The 23,313-nt window shown below is 44.7% G+C and overlaps 1 protein-coding gene across 4 annotated transcripts in view; it reads left to right on the top strand.

Annotated features, from left to right (window-relative positions):
- The window catches only part of GNG2 (G protein subunit gamma 2), a 101,913-nt gene that overhangs the window by 25,834 nt on the left and 52,766 nt on the right, over window positions 1–23,313 (top strand). Inside the window, exon 3 of one of the 4 annotated variants that reach the window (XM_050954754.1) lies at window positions 17,263–17,299. The exons of the other annotated variants lie outside the window; for them this stretch is intronic. The gene's annotated coding sequence lies outside the window, so the exon portion shown is untranslated. The remainder of the gene's footprint in view (window positions 1–17,262; window positions 17,300–23,313) is intronic. 4 annotated transcript variants of the gene reach the window in all.

Here is a 23,313-nt window from a genome sequence, read left to right as displayed (position 1 = left end):
ACCTTGTCTGTTTCACTGCTGAGCCAGGCATGCATGAAAGAAAAGGGATGGTCATCATATGAAGATTTGCATAGTCTATTATGAGAGGCAAAATCTTCTGGCATCATTGGTGGGTGGGGCTTTAGTGGGGGGTGGAGCCTGAGGGGCTACCAACACTGATTTTTTTTTCCCCCAAGTCTGATGCCTGGCTGAAGTGGAACCAATTCCTGCTTGAAGCCAAGGACTCAGTCCCTGCATTTGGGTGTAGCTGCTCTTTCCTCAACCCTGTTACATCAGCGGGAGTTTTTCCTGAATAAGGCCTACAAAGGCTGGGCCCAGATGGATTTTTCCACTAGCCTAGCCCTATTTAAGAACAACATTAAAGCCTGATTAGCAGAAATTCACTTACATTTTGAAACCACTGGAAGACTTGGCAGTGGGATGATACAGCTGGAGCCAGCAAACTGCAGACACTATGAAGGGAGTGAATATTTGCCTTTGGATTGGAAATCTGGACACGGCTAGGAATGGCTTCACTGCAAATGAAGCCTGGCCTTACAACAGTTTAGAAAAAGAAATAGTGTGTCTTAGAGATGAGGAGGGAAAACTGCTGGCGAAAGCCTGCTGGAGGGAGGCAGCCAGCCAATAGATTGAAGGGCTAACCCATTTTCAGTGCAGCCTTTGCATACAAGAGAGAGAAAATGCTTCTTGAATTTTTAAATAGAACCATCTCCTGGGTCATATAGCTCTCGAGAGCCAGGGGCAAATACCAATTTCAAAGTCAAAGGTGGTCCTGCTTTATGCAGTTGCCTCTGATTGGCAGCATTAGGGAGCTGATCTCTTCAGCTAAGCTCAGATAATTTTTGAAAATGCCCTCGCTAAGGACTTCATGGGGAAATTGCCTAGACATGGTATTTTCATGTCAGTATAAATTCAGGTTTTCCTTTGAAAGCCGAGGTAACATGCCAATGAAAAGACTAATGCTTGAGAAGCTGAAATACAAACAAAACACAGTGTGGTAATGGTGAGTCCACCCAGTACTGCAGAAACTTTCATGCTGGAACTGAAGTAATATTGCAAAACTCCAGGCCCTTTGTAGCAGCTCAGTTTCCCAGAACTGCTTCTGAACCCTCGTGTCTCTTTCCCAGAATTTAGCTTTCAGTTTGACTTTCCCAGAATCCCCATTCGAGCCTCCCCGAGTCAGATGCAAACTGGGTCCTTGCTCCAAGACCCTTCAGCAAGGTGCATCATTTAGGGAGGAAGGAGAATAGGTGAATATTGATGGAGAATAGGTGAATATACTCAGACTGGCAGTGTGTATCTTCATTGTAGATTTAACTCAAATCAGTGAAGCCGCAGTGGGATATAACTAGGTTTGGTAGAATTGAATTTTAATATTATAGTTTCTATATTTATTTTTAAGGATTGTTTTCCCCTATTTTTATCTATTTAAACTTTCACAGTTGCAGGAAATTCTGGGTTGGGGGCAACAGTAATGATTTAATGACAACTGATATTGAAGTTCAAAAAACCACAAACTGTCAACATCGCATGTCAAAATTTACAAAGTAAATATCCTTAAATCAAACCCCAATAAACTCTTAAGTAGCATTTTTCTTACTTTCTCGCTCTGTAAATTTTTATCATCATCGGTGAAAATATTTTTTTCATCAGTTGCTGTGCGTGTGACAGACTAGCAATTTCCTGCAATCTCTTTGATAGATCTTCTTGTATTGAGTGTATGTATCATTGTGGTCCGTGGATTGTATGTAATTTGGGGAAGGGTATCCAAAGTCCCTCCCGGGACTAAGAACAAAGGGGTATGATTAGGCAAATTCACTCAGGATGTAACACCTCAAGAGAGGGACCACCCCCCGGAGACACTCTCATAGACTGTTTCAAACTGGATTCTCCAGGAGCAAAGGCAAAGAAAGGACTTCTAGATAAATAGCCTGTGTTTAAAGTGACTCAGGACCTGCTGTCTGATCCAGCAAGTGGGCAGGACCCTCTGTCCATGGGAGGCCCCAATCCTTGGGGAAGGACTGAAAGGACCAGAACCCTTTTTGGAGATTGCAGGGGAGGGGGTGATCACTGGTAAACTCATTAGCATGTATGTAGGTTCTTTTACTGTGCTTAATATTTTCTCTATAGCGCTTTTACCTTAAGAATAAATGTGCTTGCTTAGAAAGAGGTGTGTGATAACTGAAAACCAGGAGCGACCACAGCTGTGCATAGCCTCTGAAGAGAAAGCAAAGCAGGCCTGCTTAGGCAGTCTGGCCTATTGGGAATATCAGAGTCTAGGCAGGGAACTGTGCAGCTTGGAAAACCCCCGGTTAGGAGGGAGAGAGACACCTCTCTACCCAAGAGAGGAGCTCAGCGAGGGTGCCCTTGCTGGGCGCGGAGGAGGAAATACAGGTGCAGTTGCCCTCATTGAAATTGGCGTTGACTGACAACACTAAAAATTGAATCCTTCCGAGCCTCGTTCTGACACTTGAATGGCTGTGTCCACACCGGTGCTGCCCTTCCTTGTGTATGCCTGGTGCTGTCTTCTGGGAGCACAGCCCATGGTTCTTAGCAGTGCCATGCGCTGAACCCTTCTAGGAATTCTTTCCCAAAGAGTTGTGGGAGAGCTTACCTGTCCTTTTAGGGCACATGGGGGGAATTGTGGGAAGGCATTGGAGCACTATCAACACTTGAGTGTTACTACAGAGTGGTCATGTTAGCAGCTGACAAGTTGTGTGATCTCAAGTTTTAGCCTGTAGCTCTTCTCGGGCACACAATGAGAATTAAAAGCACCACCGCACGTAGGAGATTTTGTGTGTGGACAGGACTTCTGTCAGGGTAACATCCGAATTAACTCTGCAGTGAAAACGAGCCCACAAGTGGCAAACTCAAATACAGCTCAAAGCCAGGCAAGTCAGTGTTAAGGTAGGGAGTCATCCTGGGCCCTGGCTAAACTTAACTTCAGCCACTGGCTTCTCTAAGCACCAAGCTTTGGGATCTGTGCTCTTATAAAGAGTTGCACATCAGCGCTTCAAGGACCCTTGGAGCAGGAGACAATTACAGCAGACAAGAAGAGAACCCATTCGCCCTGAAGAAAGGGATTTGATTGTTTCTTCTACTTCCAGGGAAGCTAGGCTTGGGGAAGGAATCCCACTGGTTTACTTTGGGGCAGGGACTGTTTCTTTACTATGTTTGTAAAGCACCTGGCATGATGGGCAGAGGCAGCCTCTGGGAGCTATCACATTGCAAATAATAAACCTGTAGGCTCATGGGTGGCATATCCTTGCCAGAGGAGTGACTCAGGCCCCCTACTTGGATGCCCCATCCTATGGCCCCTCCAGAGTGTATTCAATTTTATCAAGGTAGCATTGGCTATTTATTGCCTTCACATTTGCTCATTGCTGCACCCTATTAACTAACGCTCTTGTTGCCCTGGTGGGGTGTACTATAATGGTTTGGCAAGATGTAACTATGTTAATTAAACCTCCATATAGTTGCTATTACTGTTCTGAGCAATCTCCGCATATTCCTGGAATAAACCCTAATGCTACCAAGGCAGAGCTAACTGAAAATGTCGCACTGATGTTTATCACTTTTAACCAGACAGCCCCATTCTTGCCATATGCCGTTTTCTGAACAGCTTCGTGCCCCCCCCCAGCACTGTTTCATATCCATCTGAAGTTGTTTCCTTTACAGAGCTTCACATTTGATCTTTAATCTGGCTTAATTAAAAAAGAAGCGATGCAACCGCCTACGCTAGTAAGTTTCTCGGCACTAAATATAGAACTTGATTGTCAGCAAGCAAAATGTCCGTGGAACACACCCATGTTAAACAGCACACCAACCCGGCTCTCAAACCTTCCGTTGTGAATTACTCCTCCCAACGGAGTATGTCTGGGAATAGCAGAATCCTAATTGCCAAACAGGCCAGGAAAGAGAATGGATGGAGGAAAAGTCTGGGCTTCATTTTCTGTTCCAGTGATATGAGTTTTAATAAGACAATTACCAACATTTGTGATTAAATTGCCCCAGCTAGGCACGTTCACGGCTTGTTTTCTTAGCAGGTGCAGGACTTTTCGAAATATGTCGGCTGTGGCTTAGCATATGTGAATGAAGCTCACTGGCCGAAGAAGGTGCGATGCCCTCTGACGCTCACACTCTTCGCAGCCCTTTCGATAGGTGGCAAAATGCAAAAACAGGAATGCTAGATTAGGAGGAAGGATGTCTGACAGATGGGAGACCTTGGGAGCCGGGAAACTTCAGAGACTGTTCTATTGAGATGTGCCAGATGCTGTGTGTGCATGGGATATTCGTAGACTATTCTACTGATGATCAGTGCACGTATCTGCATGTTCCTAGCTCGCTGGGTGGGTTTCCTGTGGAATCCGGACTCACTGGAGGGTGATTAATGCAGAGTCCTGACGCCTTAGTTCCAAGTGAGCTGGACTCCAAGTACCAGAGACAGCAAAGTGGGGTGAGGTGGGAAGAAAATTCCTCATTGGCGTAACACTGTGGCCCATTATGTGGAATTGCACCTTATGAGCAACTTATCTTGAAACTAGCCGTTATATTGACTTAGTCCTATAATTAAACCAGTTTATTGCCTTTTTGATTAGCTCTTTGAAGGAACTGGCAGGTGTTAACGTTATAGGAGAGGGAAAAAACCACTTTCACAATTACTGTTCATTGTGGTGGTGTGGACCGTGTAATTTACTAACCTGTCAAAGATCTAGTGCCACCCGCAGAAACGTTAATGTAAAGTAAACTGAGGCTGACAATGGTTCCATAGACAAACATCGCTATTTGGTAAACATGCGTTGTATGGACTGCAGTGCCTGGTGGTAAGTAACAGGCTGTATGCTTTTTGATACGTATTTCAGGCCTGTCTGAATCCACAGAAGTAATTAATAAGAGAATTATTGATTATTTACCTCCCATCGTGGTTGAATAATTTATTCAAATTGTCCTGTATATAATCTTGACACAGTATGTAATTTAAGGACACATTTGGTATATCAAAGATTTTTGACATTTGGTTGAATTTTACTGGTGAAACCTATTGGAAAACAAACAACATTCCAATTGTGGGTACATGTGATTATACAGTAGTAGCCCCTGGAAAAACCTAGCAGAGTTACTAGGTTCTGCATCCTGGACCCTAGTTCAAATGGGAGTTATAAGCTTGATACAGAAGTTGCTAGGTGAGGTTGGTGATATACTTACCTCATAGAACTGGAAGGGACCTTGAAAGGTCATCGAGTCCAGCCCGCTGCCTTCACTAGCCCCAGATCCCTAAGTGGCCCCCTCAAGGATTGAACTCACAACCCTGGGTTTAGCAGGCCAATGCTCAAACCACTGAGCTATCGTTCTGCCTGTATTATGCTGGAGGTCCAGCTAAGTGATTATGATCCAGGCACTGTAAATCTAGCCATGAATTTCCCACTGGACCAACCCGCATTGCTCAGCTACTCTATTGTTGCCACTCCCCATTCAACTAGGCTTGCCAGGAGACTTAAATCCTGCAGCGAGCCTCCTACAGCACAAGCTGAAATCCACCCCGGCTAACAGAGCTGGAAGAAGCTGGCTGCTGAGCGTCACCTTATTTCCTCAAAAACACTGAGCCAAATTCTTACAGTGGTGTGGCGTCTCTTCCATGGAGTTACGCCCAGGATACATTTCCATGGAGTTCCATCAAAGTTACCTCAACAACTCAACACAAAGGAAAAACCTGGAAACCCCTGGACATGGTATCATTGTCTTTGTCCCAGAGACTTCTATGGGAGTTACATCTGCTTATATCCAATCTGAACATGCCCCATCACAGCAAAAGGTGAAAAAGGAGATTAGAAAAGTAGGGCAGTGAGTTGGGATAGTTTCTACCCCATTTAGGGCCTTAATTTAGCAGCCAGAGGGGAGTAAAGGGGCCAGGCCTTGTCATATCTAAGAATCTGGCTCAATCACCTTCTAATACTTAAAAACTAGGAACCCAAAAGAGGGGAAGTGTTGAAACATCCCCGGGACTCTACAGAAAACTGTGTCCCTGTTCCAAAGAGCTCAGTATTTAAGGGGTATGTCTACACTGCAGTCTGAGGCGTGACTGTGGCATGAATTAATATAGCAATGTAGACACAGTGGCACTGGCTTCTATGCTGCTATTTTCAGCTGAGGTAGTGTGGGTAAAGCTGACACAGGAGTATCTTCCCATGCTGCAGTCACCCCATGGATTGCAGTGTAGACTACCCCAAAAGACAAGACAAACCAGAAAGCAGCTTGCCCAAAGTACTTGCCAAATGATCTCATGTCTTTGTGGGAGATGCCCCGAGTAGACACTTCATTGGTGAAGATTGAAGGATGGGATAAAATAGGAAGTAATGTGCGTGGCCAGTGAAATTTATCATGTGCCTCGTTCATTCCAGAGCTGTTAGACATGAGCAAATTGACATGAAAAGAATCCGTGTCTTTGAAGGGAGAGCAGAGGTTTATGGGTCTCTGGGGAGAAGGGTGTGTTTTAAGGAAGGACTGGGAAGAGAAGACCATGGAAGCAGGTGAGTCTGGATAGGAAGTGAGCTCCGGGATGGTAAGAGAGGGCTATGAAAGGCAAATGCAGTGGTAAAATCCACAGTATCGGACGCACACAAATGCTGGATTATATGCAGAAAGCTTGCTGGGGCAACGTGTGGCTTCTGCATTGGCCGTGCCTAGCGGGATCAGCAGAACTCCCGTCAGCTCAAGCTCAGTGGTTTGAAATAAAACCTTCCAGAACAAAGGAGCTGATGTTTTTCTGAAATGGCACCGTTCTCAAGTCTGCAGAACTTTAAATGGCTGGAACTGATGCTCTGCTGCCTTGCGTCCTGTGTGCTCATTTGCACAAATGACTGCCCTGACTGGAGGGCAATGGGAATCAGGTGTGGAGGGTTCTGCACCAGCTGCCTTTGGGGAAGCAGATTGAGTGTTACGCTTTTGTTACAATTCACAAACCCTTAAACAGCCAGAGTCCCAAGTATCCAGCTGAGGTTCTAATATCCTGTATTCCTTCTCTCAACTCACACCTGCCTTAGAAGGCAGAAGTGGTCCTGCGGACTCATGGGTCGAAAAACAGACATAGCTCACGTCTGATTCAGTAGCCAGGGTCTGTGCAGTTCCTTCTTACTGGAGTTGGGAAGTACCACAGATTTAGGCCCCACCACTGGATCTGTTTGACTTCAGCTGGACATCATACTGGTACGGGGGTCTGCTTGCAGGGGTCCAGCTGGAGAACTGGGGGCTTTGCTTGTTCTAAGAGAAGAGCAAAGATCTTCCCGTTTGCCAGTTTTTAGCCAGGCCTTCATTTCAATTATTTGAATGATTTTTATCATGTCACGTTTCATCTATTGTCTGGTTTACCGTTGTAGAGACACAAGAGGGTTGTGAAATGCTGGTACCATAAAAAATAAAATGCAATATTTATTAGAAGACTAATATAATTGTCACTCATACATTATTCTTAGAGGATCCCATTTTTAATGTATGTCCACTCTTTCCCTCCCTTCCTGGCTAATGCTTAGAGATAAATGCCCGATAGGAGGATTTTTCCTCCCTCTCCTTCCTGCCTGCCTTCATTCTTGGATCCTTCTCCTTTGTTGATGTGCTAACTGTTGCTGTGGATGCATCAGATCGCAATGAAAAGACTAATTTCTCAAGATCATGGTAGAGAGAGAGAAAGCTGCTCTTAAAGCCGAAACCTAGAGCAGAGAGGAAAAAATAGCTAATGATAAATTCAGAAATGTTTTGTCTTTTTTTGGATAGGGGAGGGATGCCACAGAATTGAAGTCCAATAGAAATGTTTCGATTCGTTGTTTAGAAACACCAATACACCGTGGTTTTTAATCCTACCCCTTGCACCCAAAAGTGCAATGAACTTGAGTGATTTTCATAGCTCAGCAGAATGCAGTTACCAAACGGCATCAATAGGCTTTCAGTTTTAATCACCTCTGGTGTTAGTAGTTGTATAGGTAAAGAACTGTGCCTACAAAAGGAAAAACCATTTACAATGGAGGGGGGAGGCGGGGAGAGTGAGAATACATGATATTGACAAGTCTCGTGGCATTGAGATGCTGGAGGCTGTGCTCTGTTGGTCCATTAGTATCCATTTTAGCTGGCAGACAGCACTCCTGGGCGATCCACAGTGCACCTAAGCTGTGTGTTAATGGACTACTGAACGGCAGCCTGAAAGACATGATCCTCGAGTGAACTAACTTTAAACACAGTACGGTAATTGCATCATTGTCTGTAGAGTATCAGAGGGGTAGCCGTGTTAGTCTGGATCTGTAAAAGCAGCAAAGAGTCCTGTGGCACCTTATAGACTAACAGACGTTTTGGAGCATGAGCTTTCGTGGGTGAATTCCCACTTCGTCAGATGCATCTGACGAAGTGGGAATTCACCCACGAAAGCTCATGCTCCAAAATGTCTGTTAGTCTATAAGGTGCCACAGGACTCTTTGCTGATTGTCCGTAGAGAAAGGTGAATTGACATTTCCAAATCCATCCTAGGCTGGTCATTAGGCACTATGGATTGAGATTTAAATACGGAATGTTGTCCTTACATGTTTGTTTCTTTGCTCTTGTGGTTTGTATCGCAACTGTAAAGACATTGGGCTGGTCTACACTACGGGGAAAAATCGATCTCAGATACGCAACTTCAGCTACGTGAATAACGTAGCTGAAGTCGAAGTATCTAAGATCGAATTACTCACTGTCCTCACTGCACAGGATCGATGTCCGCGGCTCCCCATGTCGACTCCGCAACTCCGTTCGGGTTGATGGAGTTCCGGAATCAATATAAGCGCGTTCAGGGATCGATATATCGCGTCTAGATGAGACGCGATATATCGATCCCCGAGCAATCGATTGCTACCCGCCGATACAGCAGGCAGTGAAGACGTAGCCAGAGTTGAGGCTGGTATGTTCAAATATTTTCCTCCCCCATCTGTTTGTGAAGTCCAGGTCATTTTACACTGTTTGCTTGTTCTAAGCAATATTCTGATGAGGCATCTCCATAACTGGAGGTTTGCAACCTTGGCAGCCTATTCTGTACAGTCATCTGCTAATCTCTTCGTGGATGAATAATCCTTTTGATTCTCCCAGGCTAAAACATCATCCATCCAAGATCCTTTTTTTATCTGCCTCGTGTTCTTCTGCCATCAACTTTCCCTTCCGGTGCCCATAGACGTGTATCACACGCTGAACCTCCTAAAATGTGCCCTTTTCATAAAATCTCTGACTAGCTTTTGCTAGAGATCCCATAATTTCCACTACTTTTCCCTTGGTTATGCAGTCTACCGTAGTATTTTCAGAATTACTCTATAACACCATAATTTGAAGGACTGTGGGTTTTTTATTGATTGTTTGAATGTCCCATGTTTCGCAGCCATAATTTCACACAGACCAAAAGTAAGTTTTTAAGACTCAGAATTTAGGTTTATGTTCCTTGTCATCAGATGTTTATTCTTCCAGAATGTCTCCTTTGCTCTTGCAATTCTGGTGCTGACTTCAGTATCTGATGTCTCCTAAGGAGAAATTATTTCTCACTTGCTGTATGGCTGTGTCATTCACTGGAACCTTGCCTGTTTTCCCAGGATCCTTGCGAACACCACAATAGGTTTTGTCTCATCCACGTTTAGCTCTGGACCATATTCTTTGCCATGTTTATATATAATCTCCACTAAGTTCATCAGACCCTTCTTCTGAATCGGCCAACAGCACTGTGTCCTCCGCATAGCGAATAGTATTAACCCATTTTCTGTTCCTCTTAATATCACCTTCTGTTTCTTTAATCAGTTAATTAACTCTCTAAGCAACACTCTTAGAGTTAAATTCACTGTCATCAACTCAGCAGGAACTAGAGGGGAGGAACTACCCAGGGTAGATTGATTTAAATCACCAAGTGGAAAGCCTCAATTTAAATCTTCAATTTTTATCAACTTTTCCATTTGTACTTCAGTTATTTTCTAAGAAAGATGCATTCCCATTGGTTTATATAACCGTTAAAACATGTTGATTTACAACTAAATAGAGCCTTGACAGATTTGGTAAATCTTTTTGCTACCTAATACAGTTATTAGTGTTTATTATTATTATTATTATTATTTATTATTTATATAGCTTGATGTTTTCTTATTAATTGTACATTTTTAGAGTGTTGGAAAATAGTGAATGATATGTTGCTTGTTAATGAGTTAATTAACTTTTTGTCATAATTTGTGTCAAGCTGCAGTAACATGGTAGAAGGAATTTAATTAAACACACAAAACAGCATATAAAATTTATGTTTGTTGAACAATCCTGTATCCATAGTACAGCCTCTGAGTCCCCCACAGGATCAAGCCCTTAATACAGTACGTGACTTTTTTTGCCATATTTACAAAGCTTGACCTCAATTTTCTTTATATAGAAAAGCAGCCTTTAACTCCATGTTTTTGATAGAGCCTCATGGATTCAGCATAGTTAGTTTTTATTTAAAATGTTTTAAAAGATTATAATGTTTGGGCCTTAACATATGTTGTATTAAATTCAGATTTCATTTTAAACCAGTTTATTTTTAAAATGAAAAAGTTGTTGCAATTTAAATAACAATAAAAAATATCCCATTTTTAAATATCCAATTTTTATTTTTTAAAATAAAATCAACTACCATAGGCTTTAATGTACTTCCACTAGGTTATTCTAAATAACTGTTTGTGGGTCTGGAATAACTTGTTATAAAAAGTATGGAAAAATACTTGAACTGCACTTTAAAGTTACCTAAGGTTGGTTGGTTTTGGCCTTAGATAAAGAAATTATCTTTGATCTACAAGATATATATATATATATATATATATATATATATATACACACACACCCCAGACCCTTGCAAGAACGCGGGATTTGGGATCCATGCGCGGTATCGGGTTATAGCGGGGACCGTGGAAAAATGAATTGCAATTGAAGTAATTAAGTTTGGGATCCATGGCTGTGACCGCGTAATATGCGAATTCGTGCTATATAGAGACGCGTTCTAGCGAGGGTCCGGTGTGTGTGTGCATATACACCTCTACCTGGATATAACGCTCTCCTTGGGAGCCAAAAAATCTTACCGCGTTATAGGTGAAACCAAGGCCAGCTCCAGGGGGTTTGCACCCCAAGCAGCCAAAAAATAAATAAATAAAAGCCTCAATCGCGCTCTGCGGCAATTCAGCGGGAAGTCCTTAGCTCCAAGTGGGAGTGAGGGACCCTCCGCTGAATTGTCACCGAATACCTGAAAGTGCCGCCCTGCTCCGGAGTTGCTGCCCTAAGCCCCTTCTTGATAAGCTGGTGCCTGGAGCCGGCCCTGGTGAAACCGTCTTATGTTGAACTTGCTTTGATCCACCAGAGTGGCCGCCCTTGGAGCACTGCTTTACCGTGTTATATCTGAATTTGTGTTATATCGGGTGGCGTTATATCGAGGTAGTGGTGTATATAGCAAAATGGCTAACATAAGCATGTATAGATTATTGTTCTGATAGATCCATTTTAGTTTTAGCTTTTTAAATTCTTATTTAATACCACAACGGTCTGTAATGAGGACTGTTACAGCATACAGACCTATATACATTTTGTATGGAATGGAGCTGGGCATTTGCCTAGTCCAAAAATAACCAGGGCTTTGAAGCTGTGCTCCAGCTCTGCTCCAGCTCCAGGCAAAAACCTGCAGCTCCACTGCTCCGCGCTCCGCTCCAAAGCCCTGAAAATAACTAGTCAATTGATGGGCCAAACACTGATAAAATGTTGTTGTCAAAAATGGTCAAAAATTTTTAAAACACTAATTTGTTAGAACAGTAACAAAAGAGTAAGACTTTATGGTCGCTGATATGCTTAGCCTAAGGATGGACAGTTCTGCCTAATTAAAAAAAACCAACAAATAACTTAACTGAGTTATTTTAACTCAGCAAAATGCAAAACCCCATGAAATGAAGTTCTAAAAAATGAAAGGATTATTATTATTATTACCTTTTTTCGCAGTGTTTGGTTGGCATTTAAATGTGAGTGTTCTTCAAGACAGAACAGTTACAAAAGGAAAGAAAAACCAAATTAAATAGCAATAAAACAAACATTGCAACTATAAAAGAAAAAAAGCCATTTTTAAATGTGCGTATGCTCGGTGGTCCAGCAGACCACCTCTGCAAGCAGGTTAATGACTGCGCATCTATTCTCTCTGTGTTGCAGGAGGAGATTTACTGACTCTGAACCTTTCTCTCCTTCGCTCACTCCCTTCTGAGTTAATTTCTGTATGTTTGTCTAGTCAGTTTAGGTTCTGTGCTCTTCAAAGCAGGGACTTTGAGCTTGTTTTAGCCTTGTAAAGCACCCAGTCTGTTGCTGGCCTGGTGTATAAATAAAGATCTATAGATAATGTTTGTTCTGGGAGATGGCAGCCAATCATGTTGTTCAACTTTCATGTTTTCCCCACTTTATATGAAGTACAGTGATTGATTGAGACGTTTTAGTAGACTTGCTGACAGCACCATGATGCAGTGAAAAAAGGTAGGCTACCACCTACATCAAGACATTCTTCCTGGAGTATTTGGCAGTATTTGACCTTGGTCAAATAATAGGCAGACAATTGACCGATCAGTTGATAGGCTTGCCAAGCCTAGCGTGGAAATGATGTAGTGTTGGTTAGATGGCACTGCATTAAAATAATGTACAGTTGATCAGATGGTGCGGTGGGGCGGTTATCTTCTCTCTGGCGACCTGGTTTGATGTCAGAGCAGAAGAACTTGCTTTGTCCTTCGGAGGTATTTCACCCCGTTACAGCACCTGTCATCACAACTGAGTTTGTGGCTGAGGAAATGTCTAGCAGAGGCATAACCAGGGTGTTGCAGATTACCACGCGGTGTACTGGCGCCGCCGTCTGAGGAAGCCTGAGCCATCCAACAGTGCTGTCAGACTCTCTTTTTAGGAACTATGAGATTCACACCATCTTTTATGAGAGTTGTGGGTGGAGAGGGGGAAATCACTGCTCAGTGAAAAGTCAAAATAACTAAGATGAAAGCTTAAATGTTGAGCTTCAACCTGGAGCAAAGACTTGTAAGTGAATTGTAAATCTTTTAAACCTCCCCCACTCCCCAGCCCTCCAATGAGTGTGTCACTCCTATTTGATACGCAGTAAGTGGAACTGAAATGGTGTCATGGTTTTGTCCTGAATGTGGCCCCATAGTACGTTACCCGACCTCTGTTGCCTGCAGGGGTGAATTAATGGATATTCCCTTAACAGGTTTTGCGTATAAAGTTAGAGTTTGGGGTGTTATTCCATGGCTGGCATAAAACTGGCGTTGAAGTACACATCTCTCTGTAAAGGACACCTATGAAATGGTCATCAAAACCCTGGGTCAGTGCAACCTAAACTAAGTGCAGTGCTGGTGCGTCCAAGGCTGGGCAGGACCTGATGTGCATAACATACCCATACAACGCAAGACTGCCCAAGGACCATGCCTCCCAGGCAGCCAGTGATTGTGATGCAGCCCTGTAAGAACAGTGTCACTTAGTGGCATATGATGAAGCAAAAAGGAGTTTATGAAGGATGGCTGGAGGGCTTGCCATTGACCACCAGGGTAGGTGGTACCTGTGGCAGAGTTACAGCTATGAGTAATGGGAAAAGGAAATGGGGTGTCATCAGGTAAGCTGCCAGCTGGCAAGAAGATTGTAACAAAATCTGCTTCTGAGTTGGCTGAGAGAGGAGAATTCCATGACAGCCTTCTGTGAATCTGGGTATCTGAGCCAGGGGCAGATTCAGTGTCTCCTCAGAGGCAGTGCTGGGCAATTAAATCAAAGGCTAGGCAGCCCATATGACTGCTTCTGTATGGCACGAGCTCCACATTGTAACTAGAATGCAACATACAGCGTACTCAGTGCTTCATTTGGGCCAGGGCTGAGCCCCGGACTCTCTGGGCTCGGCAGTTCACAGCCCTGGCCACAGGGCCCGATTGGAAGGGGGCCCTGCTCTGGGTTTTCCACGGCACCGAAGGACCCCCCCCACCGAAATGCTACTGAAGACCCTCAGAGGAGTGGACCCCCATCACCGAAATGCCGTCAACCCCCCCTGGAGCGGGGCCCCCTTAGGCGCAGGCACGGGGCCCTCTTCGGCACGAGGCCCGATTTCTGGGGAATCAGGTGAATGGGCTTAAAGACGGCCCTGGCCCCGGCCCCTCTGGGCTTGCTGCATCAGTTATAAATGTAAAAAGATTGCTTGAGCCCCGGCCCCTCTTTCATTACAGATTAAGCACAGAGCGTAACGGTAGAGGTGGAACTACTTTAGTTGCTGTTCGTCTCGCTAACAGTGGGTCACACTAGCCTGCAAACCACATGCCCCAGCTGGTTATATTTTGCCCGCCTCCTAAGTCATTCCGCTCTCTATCAGCCAAGTCCTACACGTTTGTCCAAGGCAGCAGCAGGGGAAGTTTTAAAACTGAGCTGTCTAATGAGAACACAGAGGCTGCTTTCCAAGAGTGGCACAGAAAAGGGATTCATCGCTACGGAGCGGGACAATGAAAGGAGATTGTACTGTGGCTGCAGCATGAGAGGCCAAGCTGAGATGGGGGGCGGGGAGGATGGAAATTCCCCCCCATCAGCCTTACGGTGCTTTGTGATCCTGTCCTGTTGTTAAGGACTTCAAGAGTCCTGCCCTGGGATGTTTAATGAGAATGGACCGACCTGTTCAGTATGCTGTACAGCGCGTTCTAGATAGCACGCGGAGCTGACGTGGAAGGGGAGCAGCAGGTCTGGTTTTGGGACTGCCTAGCCTAGTGGAAGCAGATAGATAAAGTGTTGATTTAAGACATGTGCATGATCTGCCTCTGTGTACGAATTGGAAAGTAGGTCCTGGTAAGCTACTCCTCTGAGCCTGGCACAGGGAAAATCTTCACTGTTTCCCACTTGGACTGTCTCCTGCTGCTTAACGGTCACCGCCGCAGAGGTGCCTTTCTCATGAGAGCGCTGCCGCCAGGAGGAGAGGGAGTGCCACAGGACTCCGTCCACCACCCCAACCACCAGGCTGTTACCCAACGAGCCACTGTCAGAGGGGGTTACGAGCACAGCTTGCCGGGCCTGAATGGGCAGAGAGCTTGGTGTGCAGCATGCGAAGGAGCATGTGGTTGACAGAGCAGCCTAGGCCTTGCCTGGATCCATGTTTCATCCTTTGACGGCCAGTGACTGGCGTAGCTGCACTATTGCAAGCCCTGGCCTAGGCGAAGAAAGTGGTGGTTGTGCACTGTCTGAATGGGTCCTGGGTTTGAAATCAGGATTAGCTCAACCAATGCACATCACTGTTTTCCTTGTCTATGCTTGGGCTTATCACTGGTGCAGCGGTGCTGATTGCTGGCTGCTGACGGCTGAATCGGGGTTAATCCTAAGTATGGACCAGGCCTGAGCCCTTCTAGACACTTCTTCATGAGGCTAAAAGTTGCTTGTCCCAATTTGGTGGGCTGGGCCTATGAGAATTGCAGCAGGCGTGAGCGCCCAGTTCTTTTAATTGCATTAGGAAAGACCCAAGGTGCACCAACTGCCACCATAACCTGGTTCTTCGTTAAACTAAAAGGCTTTCGCTGAGAGAGAACACAGCCGGGGGGCTCAGAAGTGAAATTTAATTGCCATAATATGGGTCACCCCACCCACAGAGAATTAGCAGGGAGGCATGTGTGAGCAACCTACTTCTCTCTACCTAGCCCTCCCAAAATCGGCTTGCTGCGCCGGGAGCCTACAAAGGGAAGTAACTTCTTAAAAAAATATAAAAGGTAGATCTGGGGGAGTAGCCTGAGGCAAATGCCCCCTCTTCTAAGTCTTACAACTCTTCCAGCATGTTACCTGCAGGGTATTAGGAAAATCAAACCGTCAGTGCCTTTTGCAACCATGTTTTTTGAAAGGCTAAATATGATCTTTCCTTGGCATTAGCAATGCTTCTTGGGGCTGCTAGAACACTACAGTGACCCCAGCAGTGTATAATCTTAGGGTATGTCTACACTGAGCCTGGGCTCATGCTGCAAGGCTAACCCCCTTTGTGTCTACACTGCAGCTGGGCTAACCCAGGGCTCAGACCCAGGGTCATGAGAACATAAGAACGGCCACACTGGGTCAGACCAAAGGTCCATCCCGACCAGTAAAGTATCCTGGCTACTGACAGTGGCCAATGCCAGGTGCTCCAGAAGGAGTGAACCTAACTGGTAATGATCAAGTGATCTCTCTCTTGCCATCCATCTCCACCCTGTGACAAACAGAGGCTAGGCACACCCTTCCTTACCCATCCTGGCTAATAGCCGTTAATGGACTTAACCTCCATGAATTTATCTAGTTCTCTTCTAAACCCTGTTATAGTCCCAGCCTTCACAACCTCCTCAGGCAAGGAGTTCCACAGGTTGACTGTGCGCTGCATGAAGAAGAACTTCCTTTTATTTATTTTAAAACTGTTGCCCATTAATTTTATTTGGTGGCCCCTAGTTCTGATATTATGAAAACAAGTAAATAACTTTTCCTTATTCACTTTCTCCACACCACTCATGATTTTATATACCTCTATCATATACCCCAGGGTCCCAGGACCTTGTACAGCTGGAGGGTCTGAGCTTGAGTCAAACCAGGATCCAGGGTCCGAGCCCTATTGCTTCCCAGTGTAGATGCTGCCTGGCTTGACTCAGGTCCCAGGAGTCATCTGGGAGTGTCCCACAATTCTGTGGGACAACTTCCTTAGTCGCTCTTTCTCTCTCCCAACAATCTGCAATCCACTGTAACCATCCTGCACCTTCTTGGCAAACAGCCGCAGCTCAGGTCAGCGTTAACCCATCATTCTCTTTTGGTCACCGATCAGCAAGCACACTAGTCGAGATCTTGCAATGGAGACCGAACTGATGAAGCCTTTTGCAAAGCGAGCTGCTTCCTGGTAACATGCAGGGTGGGCAGTAAAGTTTTCCCACAGTGCACTATGTTCCTAGGAGCTAGAGCGTCCACATTTTGGCGGGGGGCTAGGTGCTAGGGACTCTGAGATATGGGTACTTTGACTCGGGTGTGCACACCACAGTGTGGATGCCAGAGCACGGCTTCGAGCCTGGGTCAGAAAGTTCTTAACCTAGGGTTAAAATACAGCGTGGACGCTCGCGTCCAGGGTTCCCTAGCACGAGTGAGCTGACTCGAGTCTCACTAACCCTGGGCTTACATTGCAGTGTAGACCTACCCTTAGTCTCTCTCCTTTCTCTTGCTGCATTTCTTTCTCCTTTTCTTTCTTCTTACTTTCTCTTCTAGGGGCAGCCACAGACATGGACCCCTTCCCGAGGCTCAGGTGTGTTCCGCTCCCGATCCACTCCTTTCCCCAGCTCCCTTCCCTCTTGCATCCCTTCCTCCCCGAGGCCCCCACCGTGTTCTGCTCCCCAAACCTTCACCTCCTGCTGCTGGCTGCCCTCCAGCAGTGACTGTTCCTGGTAAGTACAACCGGAAACGTTAACTCGGTTCCATTGTGCTTTCAGTTAACTTCTCACATGCCTGCATGGGGTTAAATAGCTTTTGCCTTCCTGGCCCTGAGGGGTGGCTGGACAACTGTCCTTGCAAAGAGCTAGACTGTGTGGATGCTGGGCAGTGTCTTTTGAAATCTGTGCAGGATCTTCTTGACCGACACCTGGATTGAGAACTTTCTGGGACAGGGACTGTCGTCTGTACTGCACCTACTACAGTGAGATCCTGATGTTTGGATGGGTTCTAGGCACTTCTGTAATATGAATACATAATAACAACAGGAGGTCAGGATAATATGAGTTCTGCCTGATCTAGATCATTGACAAACTATCCTGATTAGCATTTTTATTTACATCTTTTCCCCCTCCTCCAAAAAACCCATACATCCATCATAGAAGCATGGACATTTAGGACTAGAAGGATGCTCAGTAGGTCATTCAGGACTAAAAGGGACCTCAATAGGTCATTTAGTCCAGTCCCTTGCACTGAGGCAGGATGAAGTATTATCTAGACCGTCCCTGACAGGTGTTTGTCTAACCTGCTCTTAAAAATCTCCAATGACGTAGATTCCACAACCTCCCTAGGCAATTTGTTCCAGTGCTTAACCACCCTTATTGTTAGGAAGTTTTTCCTGACATCTAACCTAAACATCCCTTGCTGCAGTTTAAGCCCATTGCTTCTCGTGCTGTTCGTCATGGATAAGAAGAATAATTTATCACACTCCTCTTTATAACAACCTTTTATGTATTTGAAGTGTGTCTTCATGTCCCCCCTCAGTCTTTTATTCTCCGGACTAAACAAACCCAATATTTTCATGTTTTCTAGACGCTATCATTTTGTTGCTCTTCTCTGGCCTTTCTCCAATTTGTCCATATCTTGCCCGAAGTGTGGCACCCACAACTGAACACAGGACTCTAGCTGAGGCCTTCTCAGCGCTGAGTAAAGCGGAAGAATTGCTTCTCATGTCTTGATCACAACACCCCTGCTGATACAACCCAGAATGATGTTCGGTTTTTTTGCAACAGTATTACACTGTTGACTCATATTTAGTTTGTAATTCACTGTGACGCCCAGATCCTTTACTGCAGGACTCTTTCCTAGAGAGACGAGGTGGGTGAAGTAATATCTTTTACTGGACCAACTTCTGTTGGTGAGAGGGACAAGCTTTCGAGCTACACGGAGGATATGGCCCCACCCAGCTTATCTCTCTAATATCCTGGGACTGACACAGCTACAGCTACACTGTGTATTCCTTCCTACGCAGTCATTTCACATTTCATACAATACAGTTCATTTTGTGTCAGTGACCCGTGAATCACCAATAATTGGCTGTAAAATCAGTCCCATGAAATATACAGAACATTTTGCTCATTTAAGCTCTGCCCTTCCAGTCAACTGCAGGGTAAGAATGTTCATGTTTGAACATCATTGGTTAAACAATTGGGGGAAAGAGCAGTACTCATCTGCTCTTGGCATGGCAGGCAGAATGAGGTTGGAATGTGAGCCTGGGGCTTTGCTTCTCCCTAGAACTGTGACTAGAGTTGGGAGACATTTGACTGAACCTTTTTCACCAAAACATGCTGATTGGGGTCGATGGGAACATTTCATAAACTTCTGTTGAAGTCACCCAATTGTTTCTGGTGGGGAGGGGGAGCTTTAAAAATAATCAGAAAAGATCAAAACCTTTTGACATTTTTTATTCTAAGTGACTTTTTGTTTTGAAATTGACTTCAGTTTTATTTTTAAAGTTTTTTAAAAGTTTGAAAGCTAAACAGTTTGATTCAGAATGAAATTTTCTTTTCCAGTTAGCTGAAAATTTCAAAAACATCTAATTTCCACTCAACTGGAAATGAATTGTATTTATTTATTGTATGATCACTGAACTGAAATATCAGTTATCTATGTAGCTCTAACTGTAATATTACCGGCGTCTTGCATAAGTTGCAGTTTTACTGTTGTTTACATTGGACTGTGGGTTATGTAGTTTAGATATGGACAGAGGCGCACTGTATCCTGAAATGATACAGTTCAGTAGATATGTGCCTTTAGCTCCCAGTGATAATGACATCAGATCAAAGCCACTTAATTCTCAGAGGCATTAACAAACACCCCCTCATGCTTACTGCTGTTTCTTTACCACCAGACCGATGAGTAAACTGGATTATGTTTCAACGGCCAAGGATTTTTATTTCATTTTATTTTTCTAGCAGGTACCTGCCTTGAATGGTGCTGTGTGATGGGTTCAGTCCCAGAGACTCCCTCTTGGGACTGTCACCTGACGTGCTGAGATTATCTCTGAGCCTGTTTTCCCTGCCAGCTTGGGACTCCAGAACCCTGTCTTGTTGAGCCAGACTCACCAGCCTGCTGCAACCCAGACTCAGGGGCTGGACCACACCCCCAAAGCTGCAGGCTTTAAGTGAAAACCACTCAGCAGCTCACCTATTTCCAGCACCCAGACACACAGTTCCCAATGTGATCCAAACCCCAAATAAATCCGTTTTACTCTGTATAAAGCTTATACAGGGTAAACTCATAAATTGTCCACCCTCTATAACACGGATAGAGAGAGATGCACAGCTGTATGATTCCCCCAGGTATTAATCACTTACTCTGGGTTTATCAATAAACAAAAGTGATTTTATGAAGTGTAAAAAGTCTGATTTAAGTGGTTCCAAGTAATAACAGACAGAACAAAGTAAGTTACCAAGCAAATAAAACAAAACACACAAGTCTAAGCCTAGTACATTAAGAAACTGATTACAGTTAAATCTCATCCTCAGAGATGTTCCAATAAACTTCTTTCACAGACTAGACTCCTTCCTAGACTGGGCCCAATCCTTTCCTCTGGTACAGTCCTTGTTAGTTCTAGCTGGCATCTTAGGTGAAAAGTAGGAGCTTTCTCATGACTGGGACCCTCTTTGTCCTGTTTCACCCCCTTTTATAGCTTTGGCACAAGGCAGTAATCTTTTGTCTCTCTGGGTCCCCACCCCTCCTTGTAAATAGAAAAGTACCAAATTTAAGATGGATTCCAGTATCATGTGACTGGTCACATGTTCTGTGAGACCTCATTCTTTATTACCCACTGGGCTGGTGTACAGTACACAGGAAGGCTTGCAGGTAAACAAATAATTTACAACCAATTGTCCTAGTCAGTGGGCACCATCAAGATTCTAAACCACCATTAATGGCCCACTCTTTGCATAATTACAATAGGACCTCAGAGTTGTATGTCATATTTCTAGCTTCAGATACAAAGGTGATACATGCATACAAGTAAGAGGAAGATATTCAGTAGGTTATAACCTTTGTTATGATACCTTAGAAGAGACCTTTTGCATAAAGCATATTCCAGTTACATCATATTCACATTATGAAGTGCAACATCACATGCTGACCATAGGTGCCGACTCTGTGGGTGCTCTGGGGCTAGAACACCCATGGGGGGGGAAAAAAGCAGGCCCTGCTGATCAGCTGTTTGGTGGCAGGCAAGAGGCAGTGGGGGGAGGGAGCGGGGGCATGAAGAGGTGGAGTGAAGGCGAGGCCTTGGGGGGCAGGGGCAAGGCAGGGGGCAGAGTGGGGGCAGGAAGAGGTAGAGTGAGGGTGGGGCCTTAGGAGAAGGGACAGAGCCTCAGGACAGTAGGGGTGGAGCACCCACCCAGAAAGAAGAAAGCGCCTGTGGGGCTGACCCATAGGGGCCACCAGAAAAACATGTATGTGGATGACCTTCCCATTTTCCAGGAGGGCTGCAGTGAGGGTTCCCAGTCAATCCCATTGTGGCCCCTAATGATCTTTCTCCGTGTAGGAATGAGGCATCTGTGTGATGCTTAGGAGAATCTGCAGTTGGGAAGAGAGTTAAAATAGATGGGGAATTGTCCCTTCTGCCTTTGGTGCAGCCCTTTTCTTGCCTATTCTCATCTGTATTGCTCTGCCTTCTATATCCAAGGCCAGCGTGAGAAGCAGGGAAAAGCTGCTTTCCCTCTGCCCATATTTATTCTTCCCAGCAGTACCGTCCTCCGAACTGGAGTTAGTGCATGTGTGCTGCTCCCGGAGCTTTGATTCTGAATTAGAGGGCTGGGATCATGTTCAGTGTGGGCGGAGATGGCTCAGTCTTGCAAATTGTGGCAGTGACTAACTCATTTGAGGCAGGGTTTTCAGATACTGAACAGAAAGTGATTACAGGAATGTGCCACTTTCTGTTTGTCTTAGCAGGTGAGGGGGGAGGAACCATGACTTTGTTTTGTGCTCTCTGATCTGGCTTTTCACCGACCAGAGACTGCATTATGCATCACAGTGCTGTGATAACTCACTCCTAAGAGAGCCTGTCCTCGGATTAAAACACGGAGCGCTCTGTCTCGGTTAGTGCACCAAGCATTTTAACCTCAAGGTATTGATTAAACAATGTACTGATTAATTCCAGGAAGCATGTTCTTTTAACTAATGTGGCCAGAAGTGCCTTGGTTTCATAAACTCAGTGACTTTTATGGTCAACTCTGGGACCATTATGATCATCAGATAATGGATGAGAAAACGAACAAACCGCGCATGACAGATGTTAGTCACGTCGCTTAATGCACGTCTGCCAGGTGCTTGGCTACTCCAGTGATGAGGGCTGAATAAGAACCTGTGTAGAATAGAATAAAATAGCATGACTGCCTATGCATAGATTCTAAGGCCAAAAGGGACTGTGAGGTTGCAGTCCCTCCTCTGTATCACAGGCTGTTACATTTCATCCAGTTACCCCTAGATTGAGCCCAGTGATCTTTGTTTGGCATCCAGGGGTGATCTGAAAACATCGAGAGATGGAGAATCCATCACTTCCCTTGGGAGTTTGTTCCAGTGGTGAAGGTGATTAACCATTAAATATCTGGGCCTTGTTTCTGATTTGAATTTGGCTGTAGCTTCCTACCCATTGTTCTTTTTCTGCCTTTCTCTGCTAGATTAAAGAGCCTTTTAGTAACTGATATTTTCTCCCCATGAAGGTCTGTGTGCACTGGCATCAGGTTATAGGGGATTTTCTCCAGCCCCCTCGTGTTGTTTTTCTGGCTCTTTTCTGCCTCCTCTAATTTTTCAGTATCTGTTTTAAAATGTAGACACCCGAAGAGTACAGACCAGAGGTGACCAAACTGCAGCGTGGATTTTTCACACCCCTGAGCAATGTAGTTAAGCTGACTTAATTTTCTAGTGTAAACCAGGCCTGAGACACTGAAGCTTTGTTCTGCTTTGATTTAGTAGTGGAGTGTGACCTGTTAGGTGTATTTGAAGCTTAAAATAGATTCTTATGAGTAATGTGCTTCAGGTGCTTATCACTAATTAATTAATTCATTTGTGTGATGGATACCTAATTAAAACAGTCTAAGAGAACTCCTCTGAGACCTTCAACTAATGGGACTGCGAACAGGGTTGTTTCTTTTCTGATGTAACTTGTTGGATTGATTCTCACAGGCTGGGCCGGTTTATTAGGCTTTGTTTGAATGTTACTTAAAATGAGACACTGGTGAAGGTGCAAGTTGGGTGGTATCATCTGAGAGACGACAAAACTCCGTTAGGGAAAAAGAAAGATGTGATACAATGTGTAACTGACGCGCTGCAAAAGGGAAATGCAAAACGCCTCATCTACGAGCAGGAGGAGAATGTTTGTTTTTGATTTTCATTGATGTGGTAAAAGAAAAGATGCGAACAGAAGAAATGAATCCAGCAGCGGGTGATTGTGGAGGGAAATGTTTACAGCCCTTTCAAAGAGCATCTGCCATGGATCAACTTGTTGATAAACAGGGTTAATGATCAAGTGGCCAGTTCTCGGTTAGATATGGAAAATAACCTTTGCTCTATGAGATCTGAGGTATC

The sequence above is a fragment of the Gopherus flavomarginatus genome, chromosome 5 (assembly GCF_025201925.1).
Source record: "Gopherus flavomarginatus isolate rGopFla2 chromosome 5, rGopFla2.mat.asm, whole genome shotgun sequence".
Classification (NCBI taxonomy): Eukaryota; Metazoa; Chordata; order Testudines; family Testudinidae; genus Gopherus; species Gopherus flavomarginatus.
This window is presented reverse-complemented; position numbering and strand designations above follow the sequence as displayed.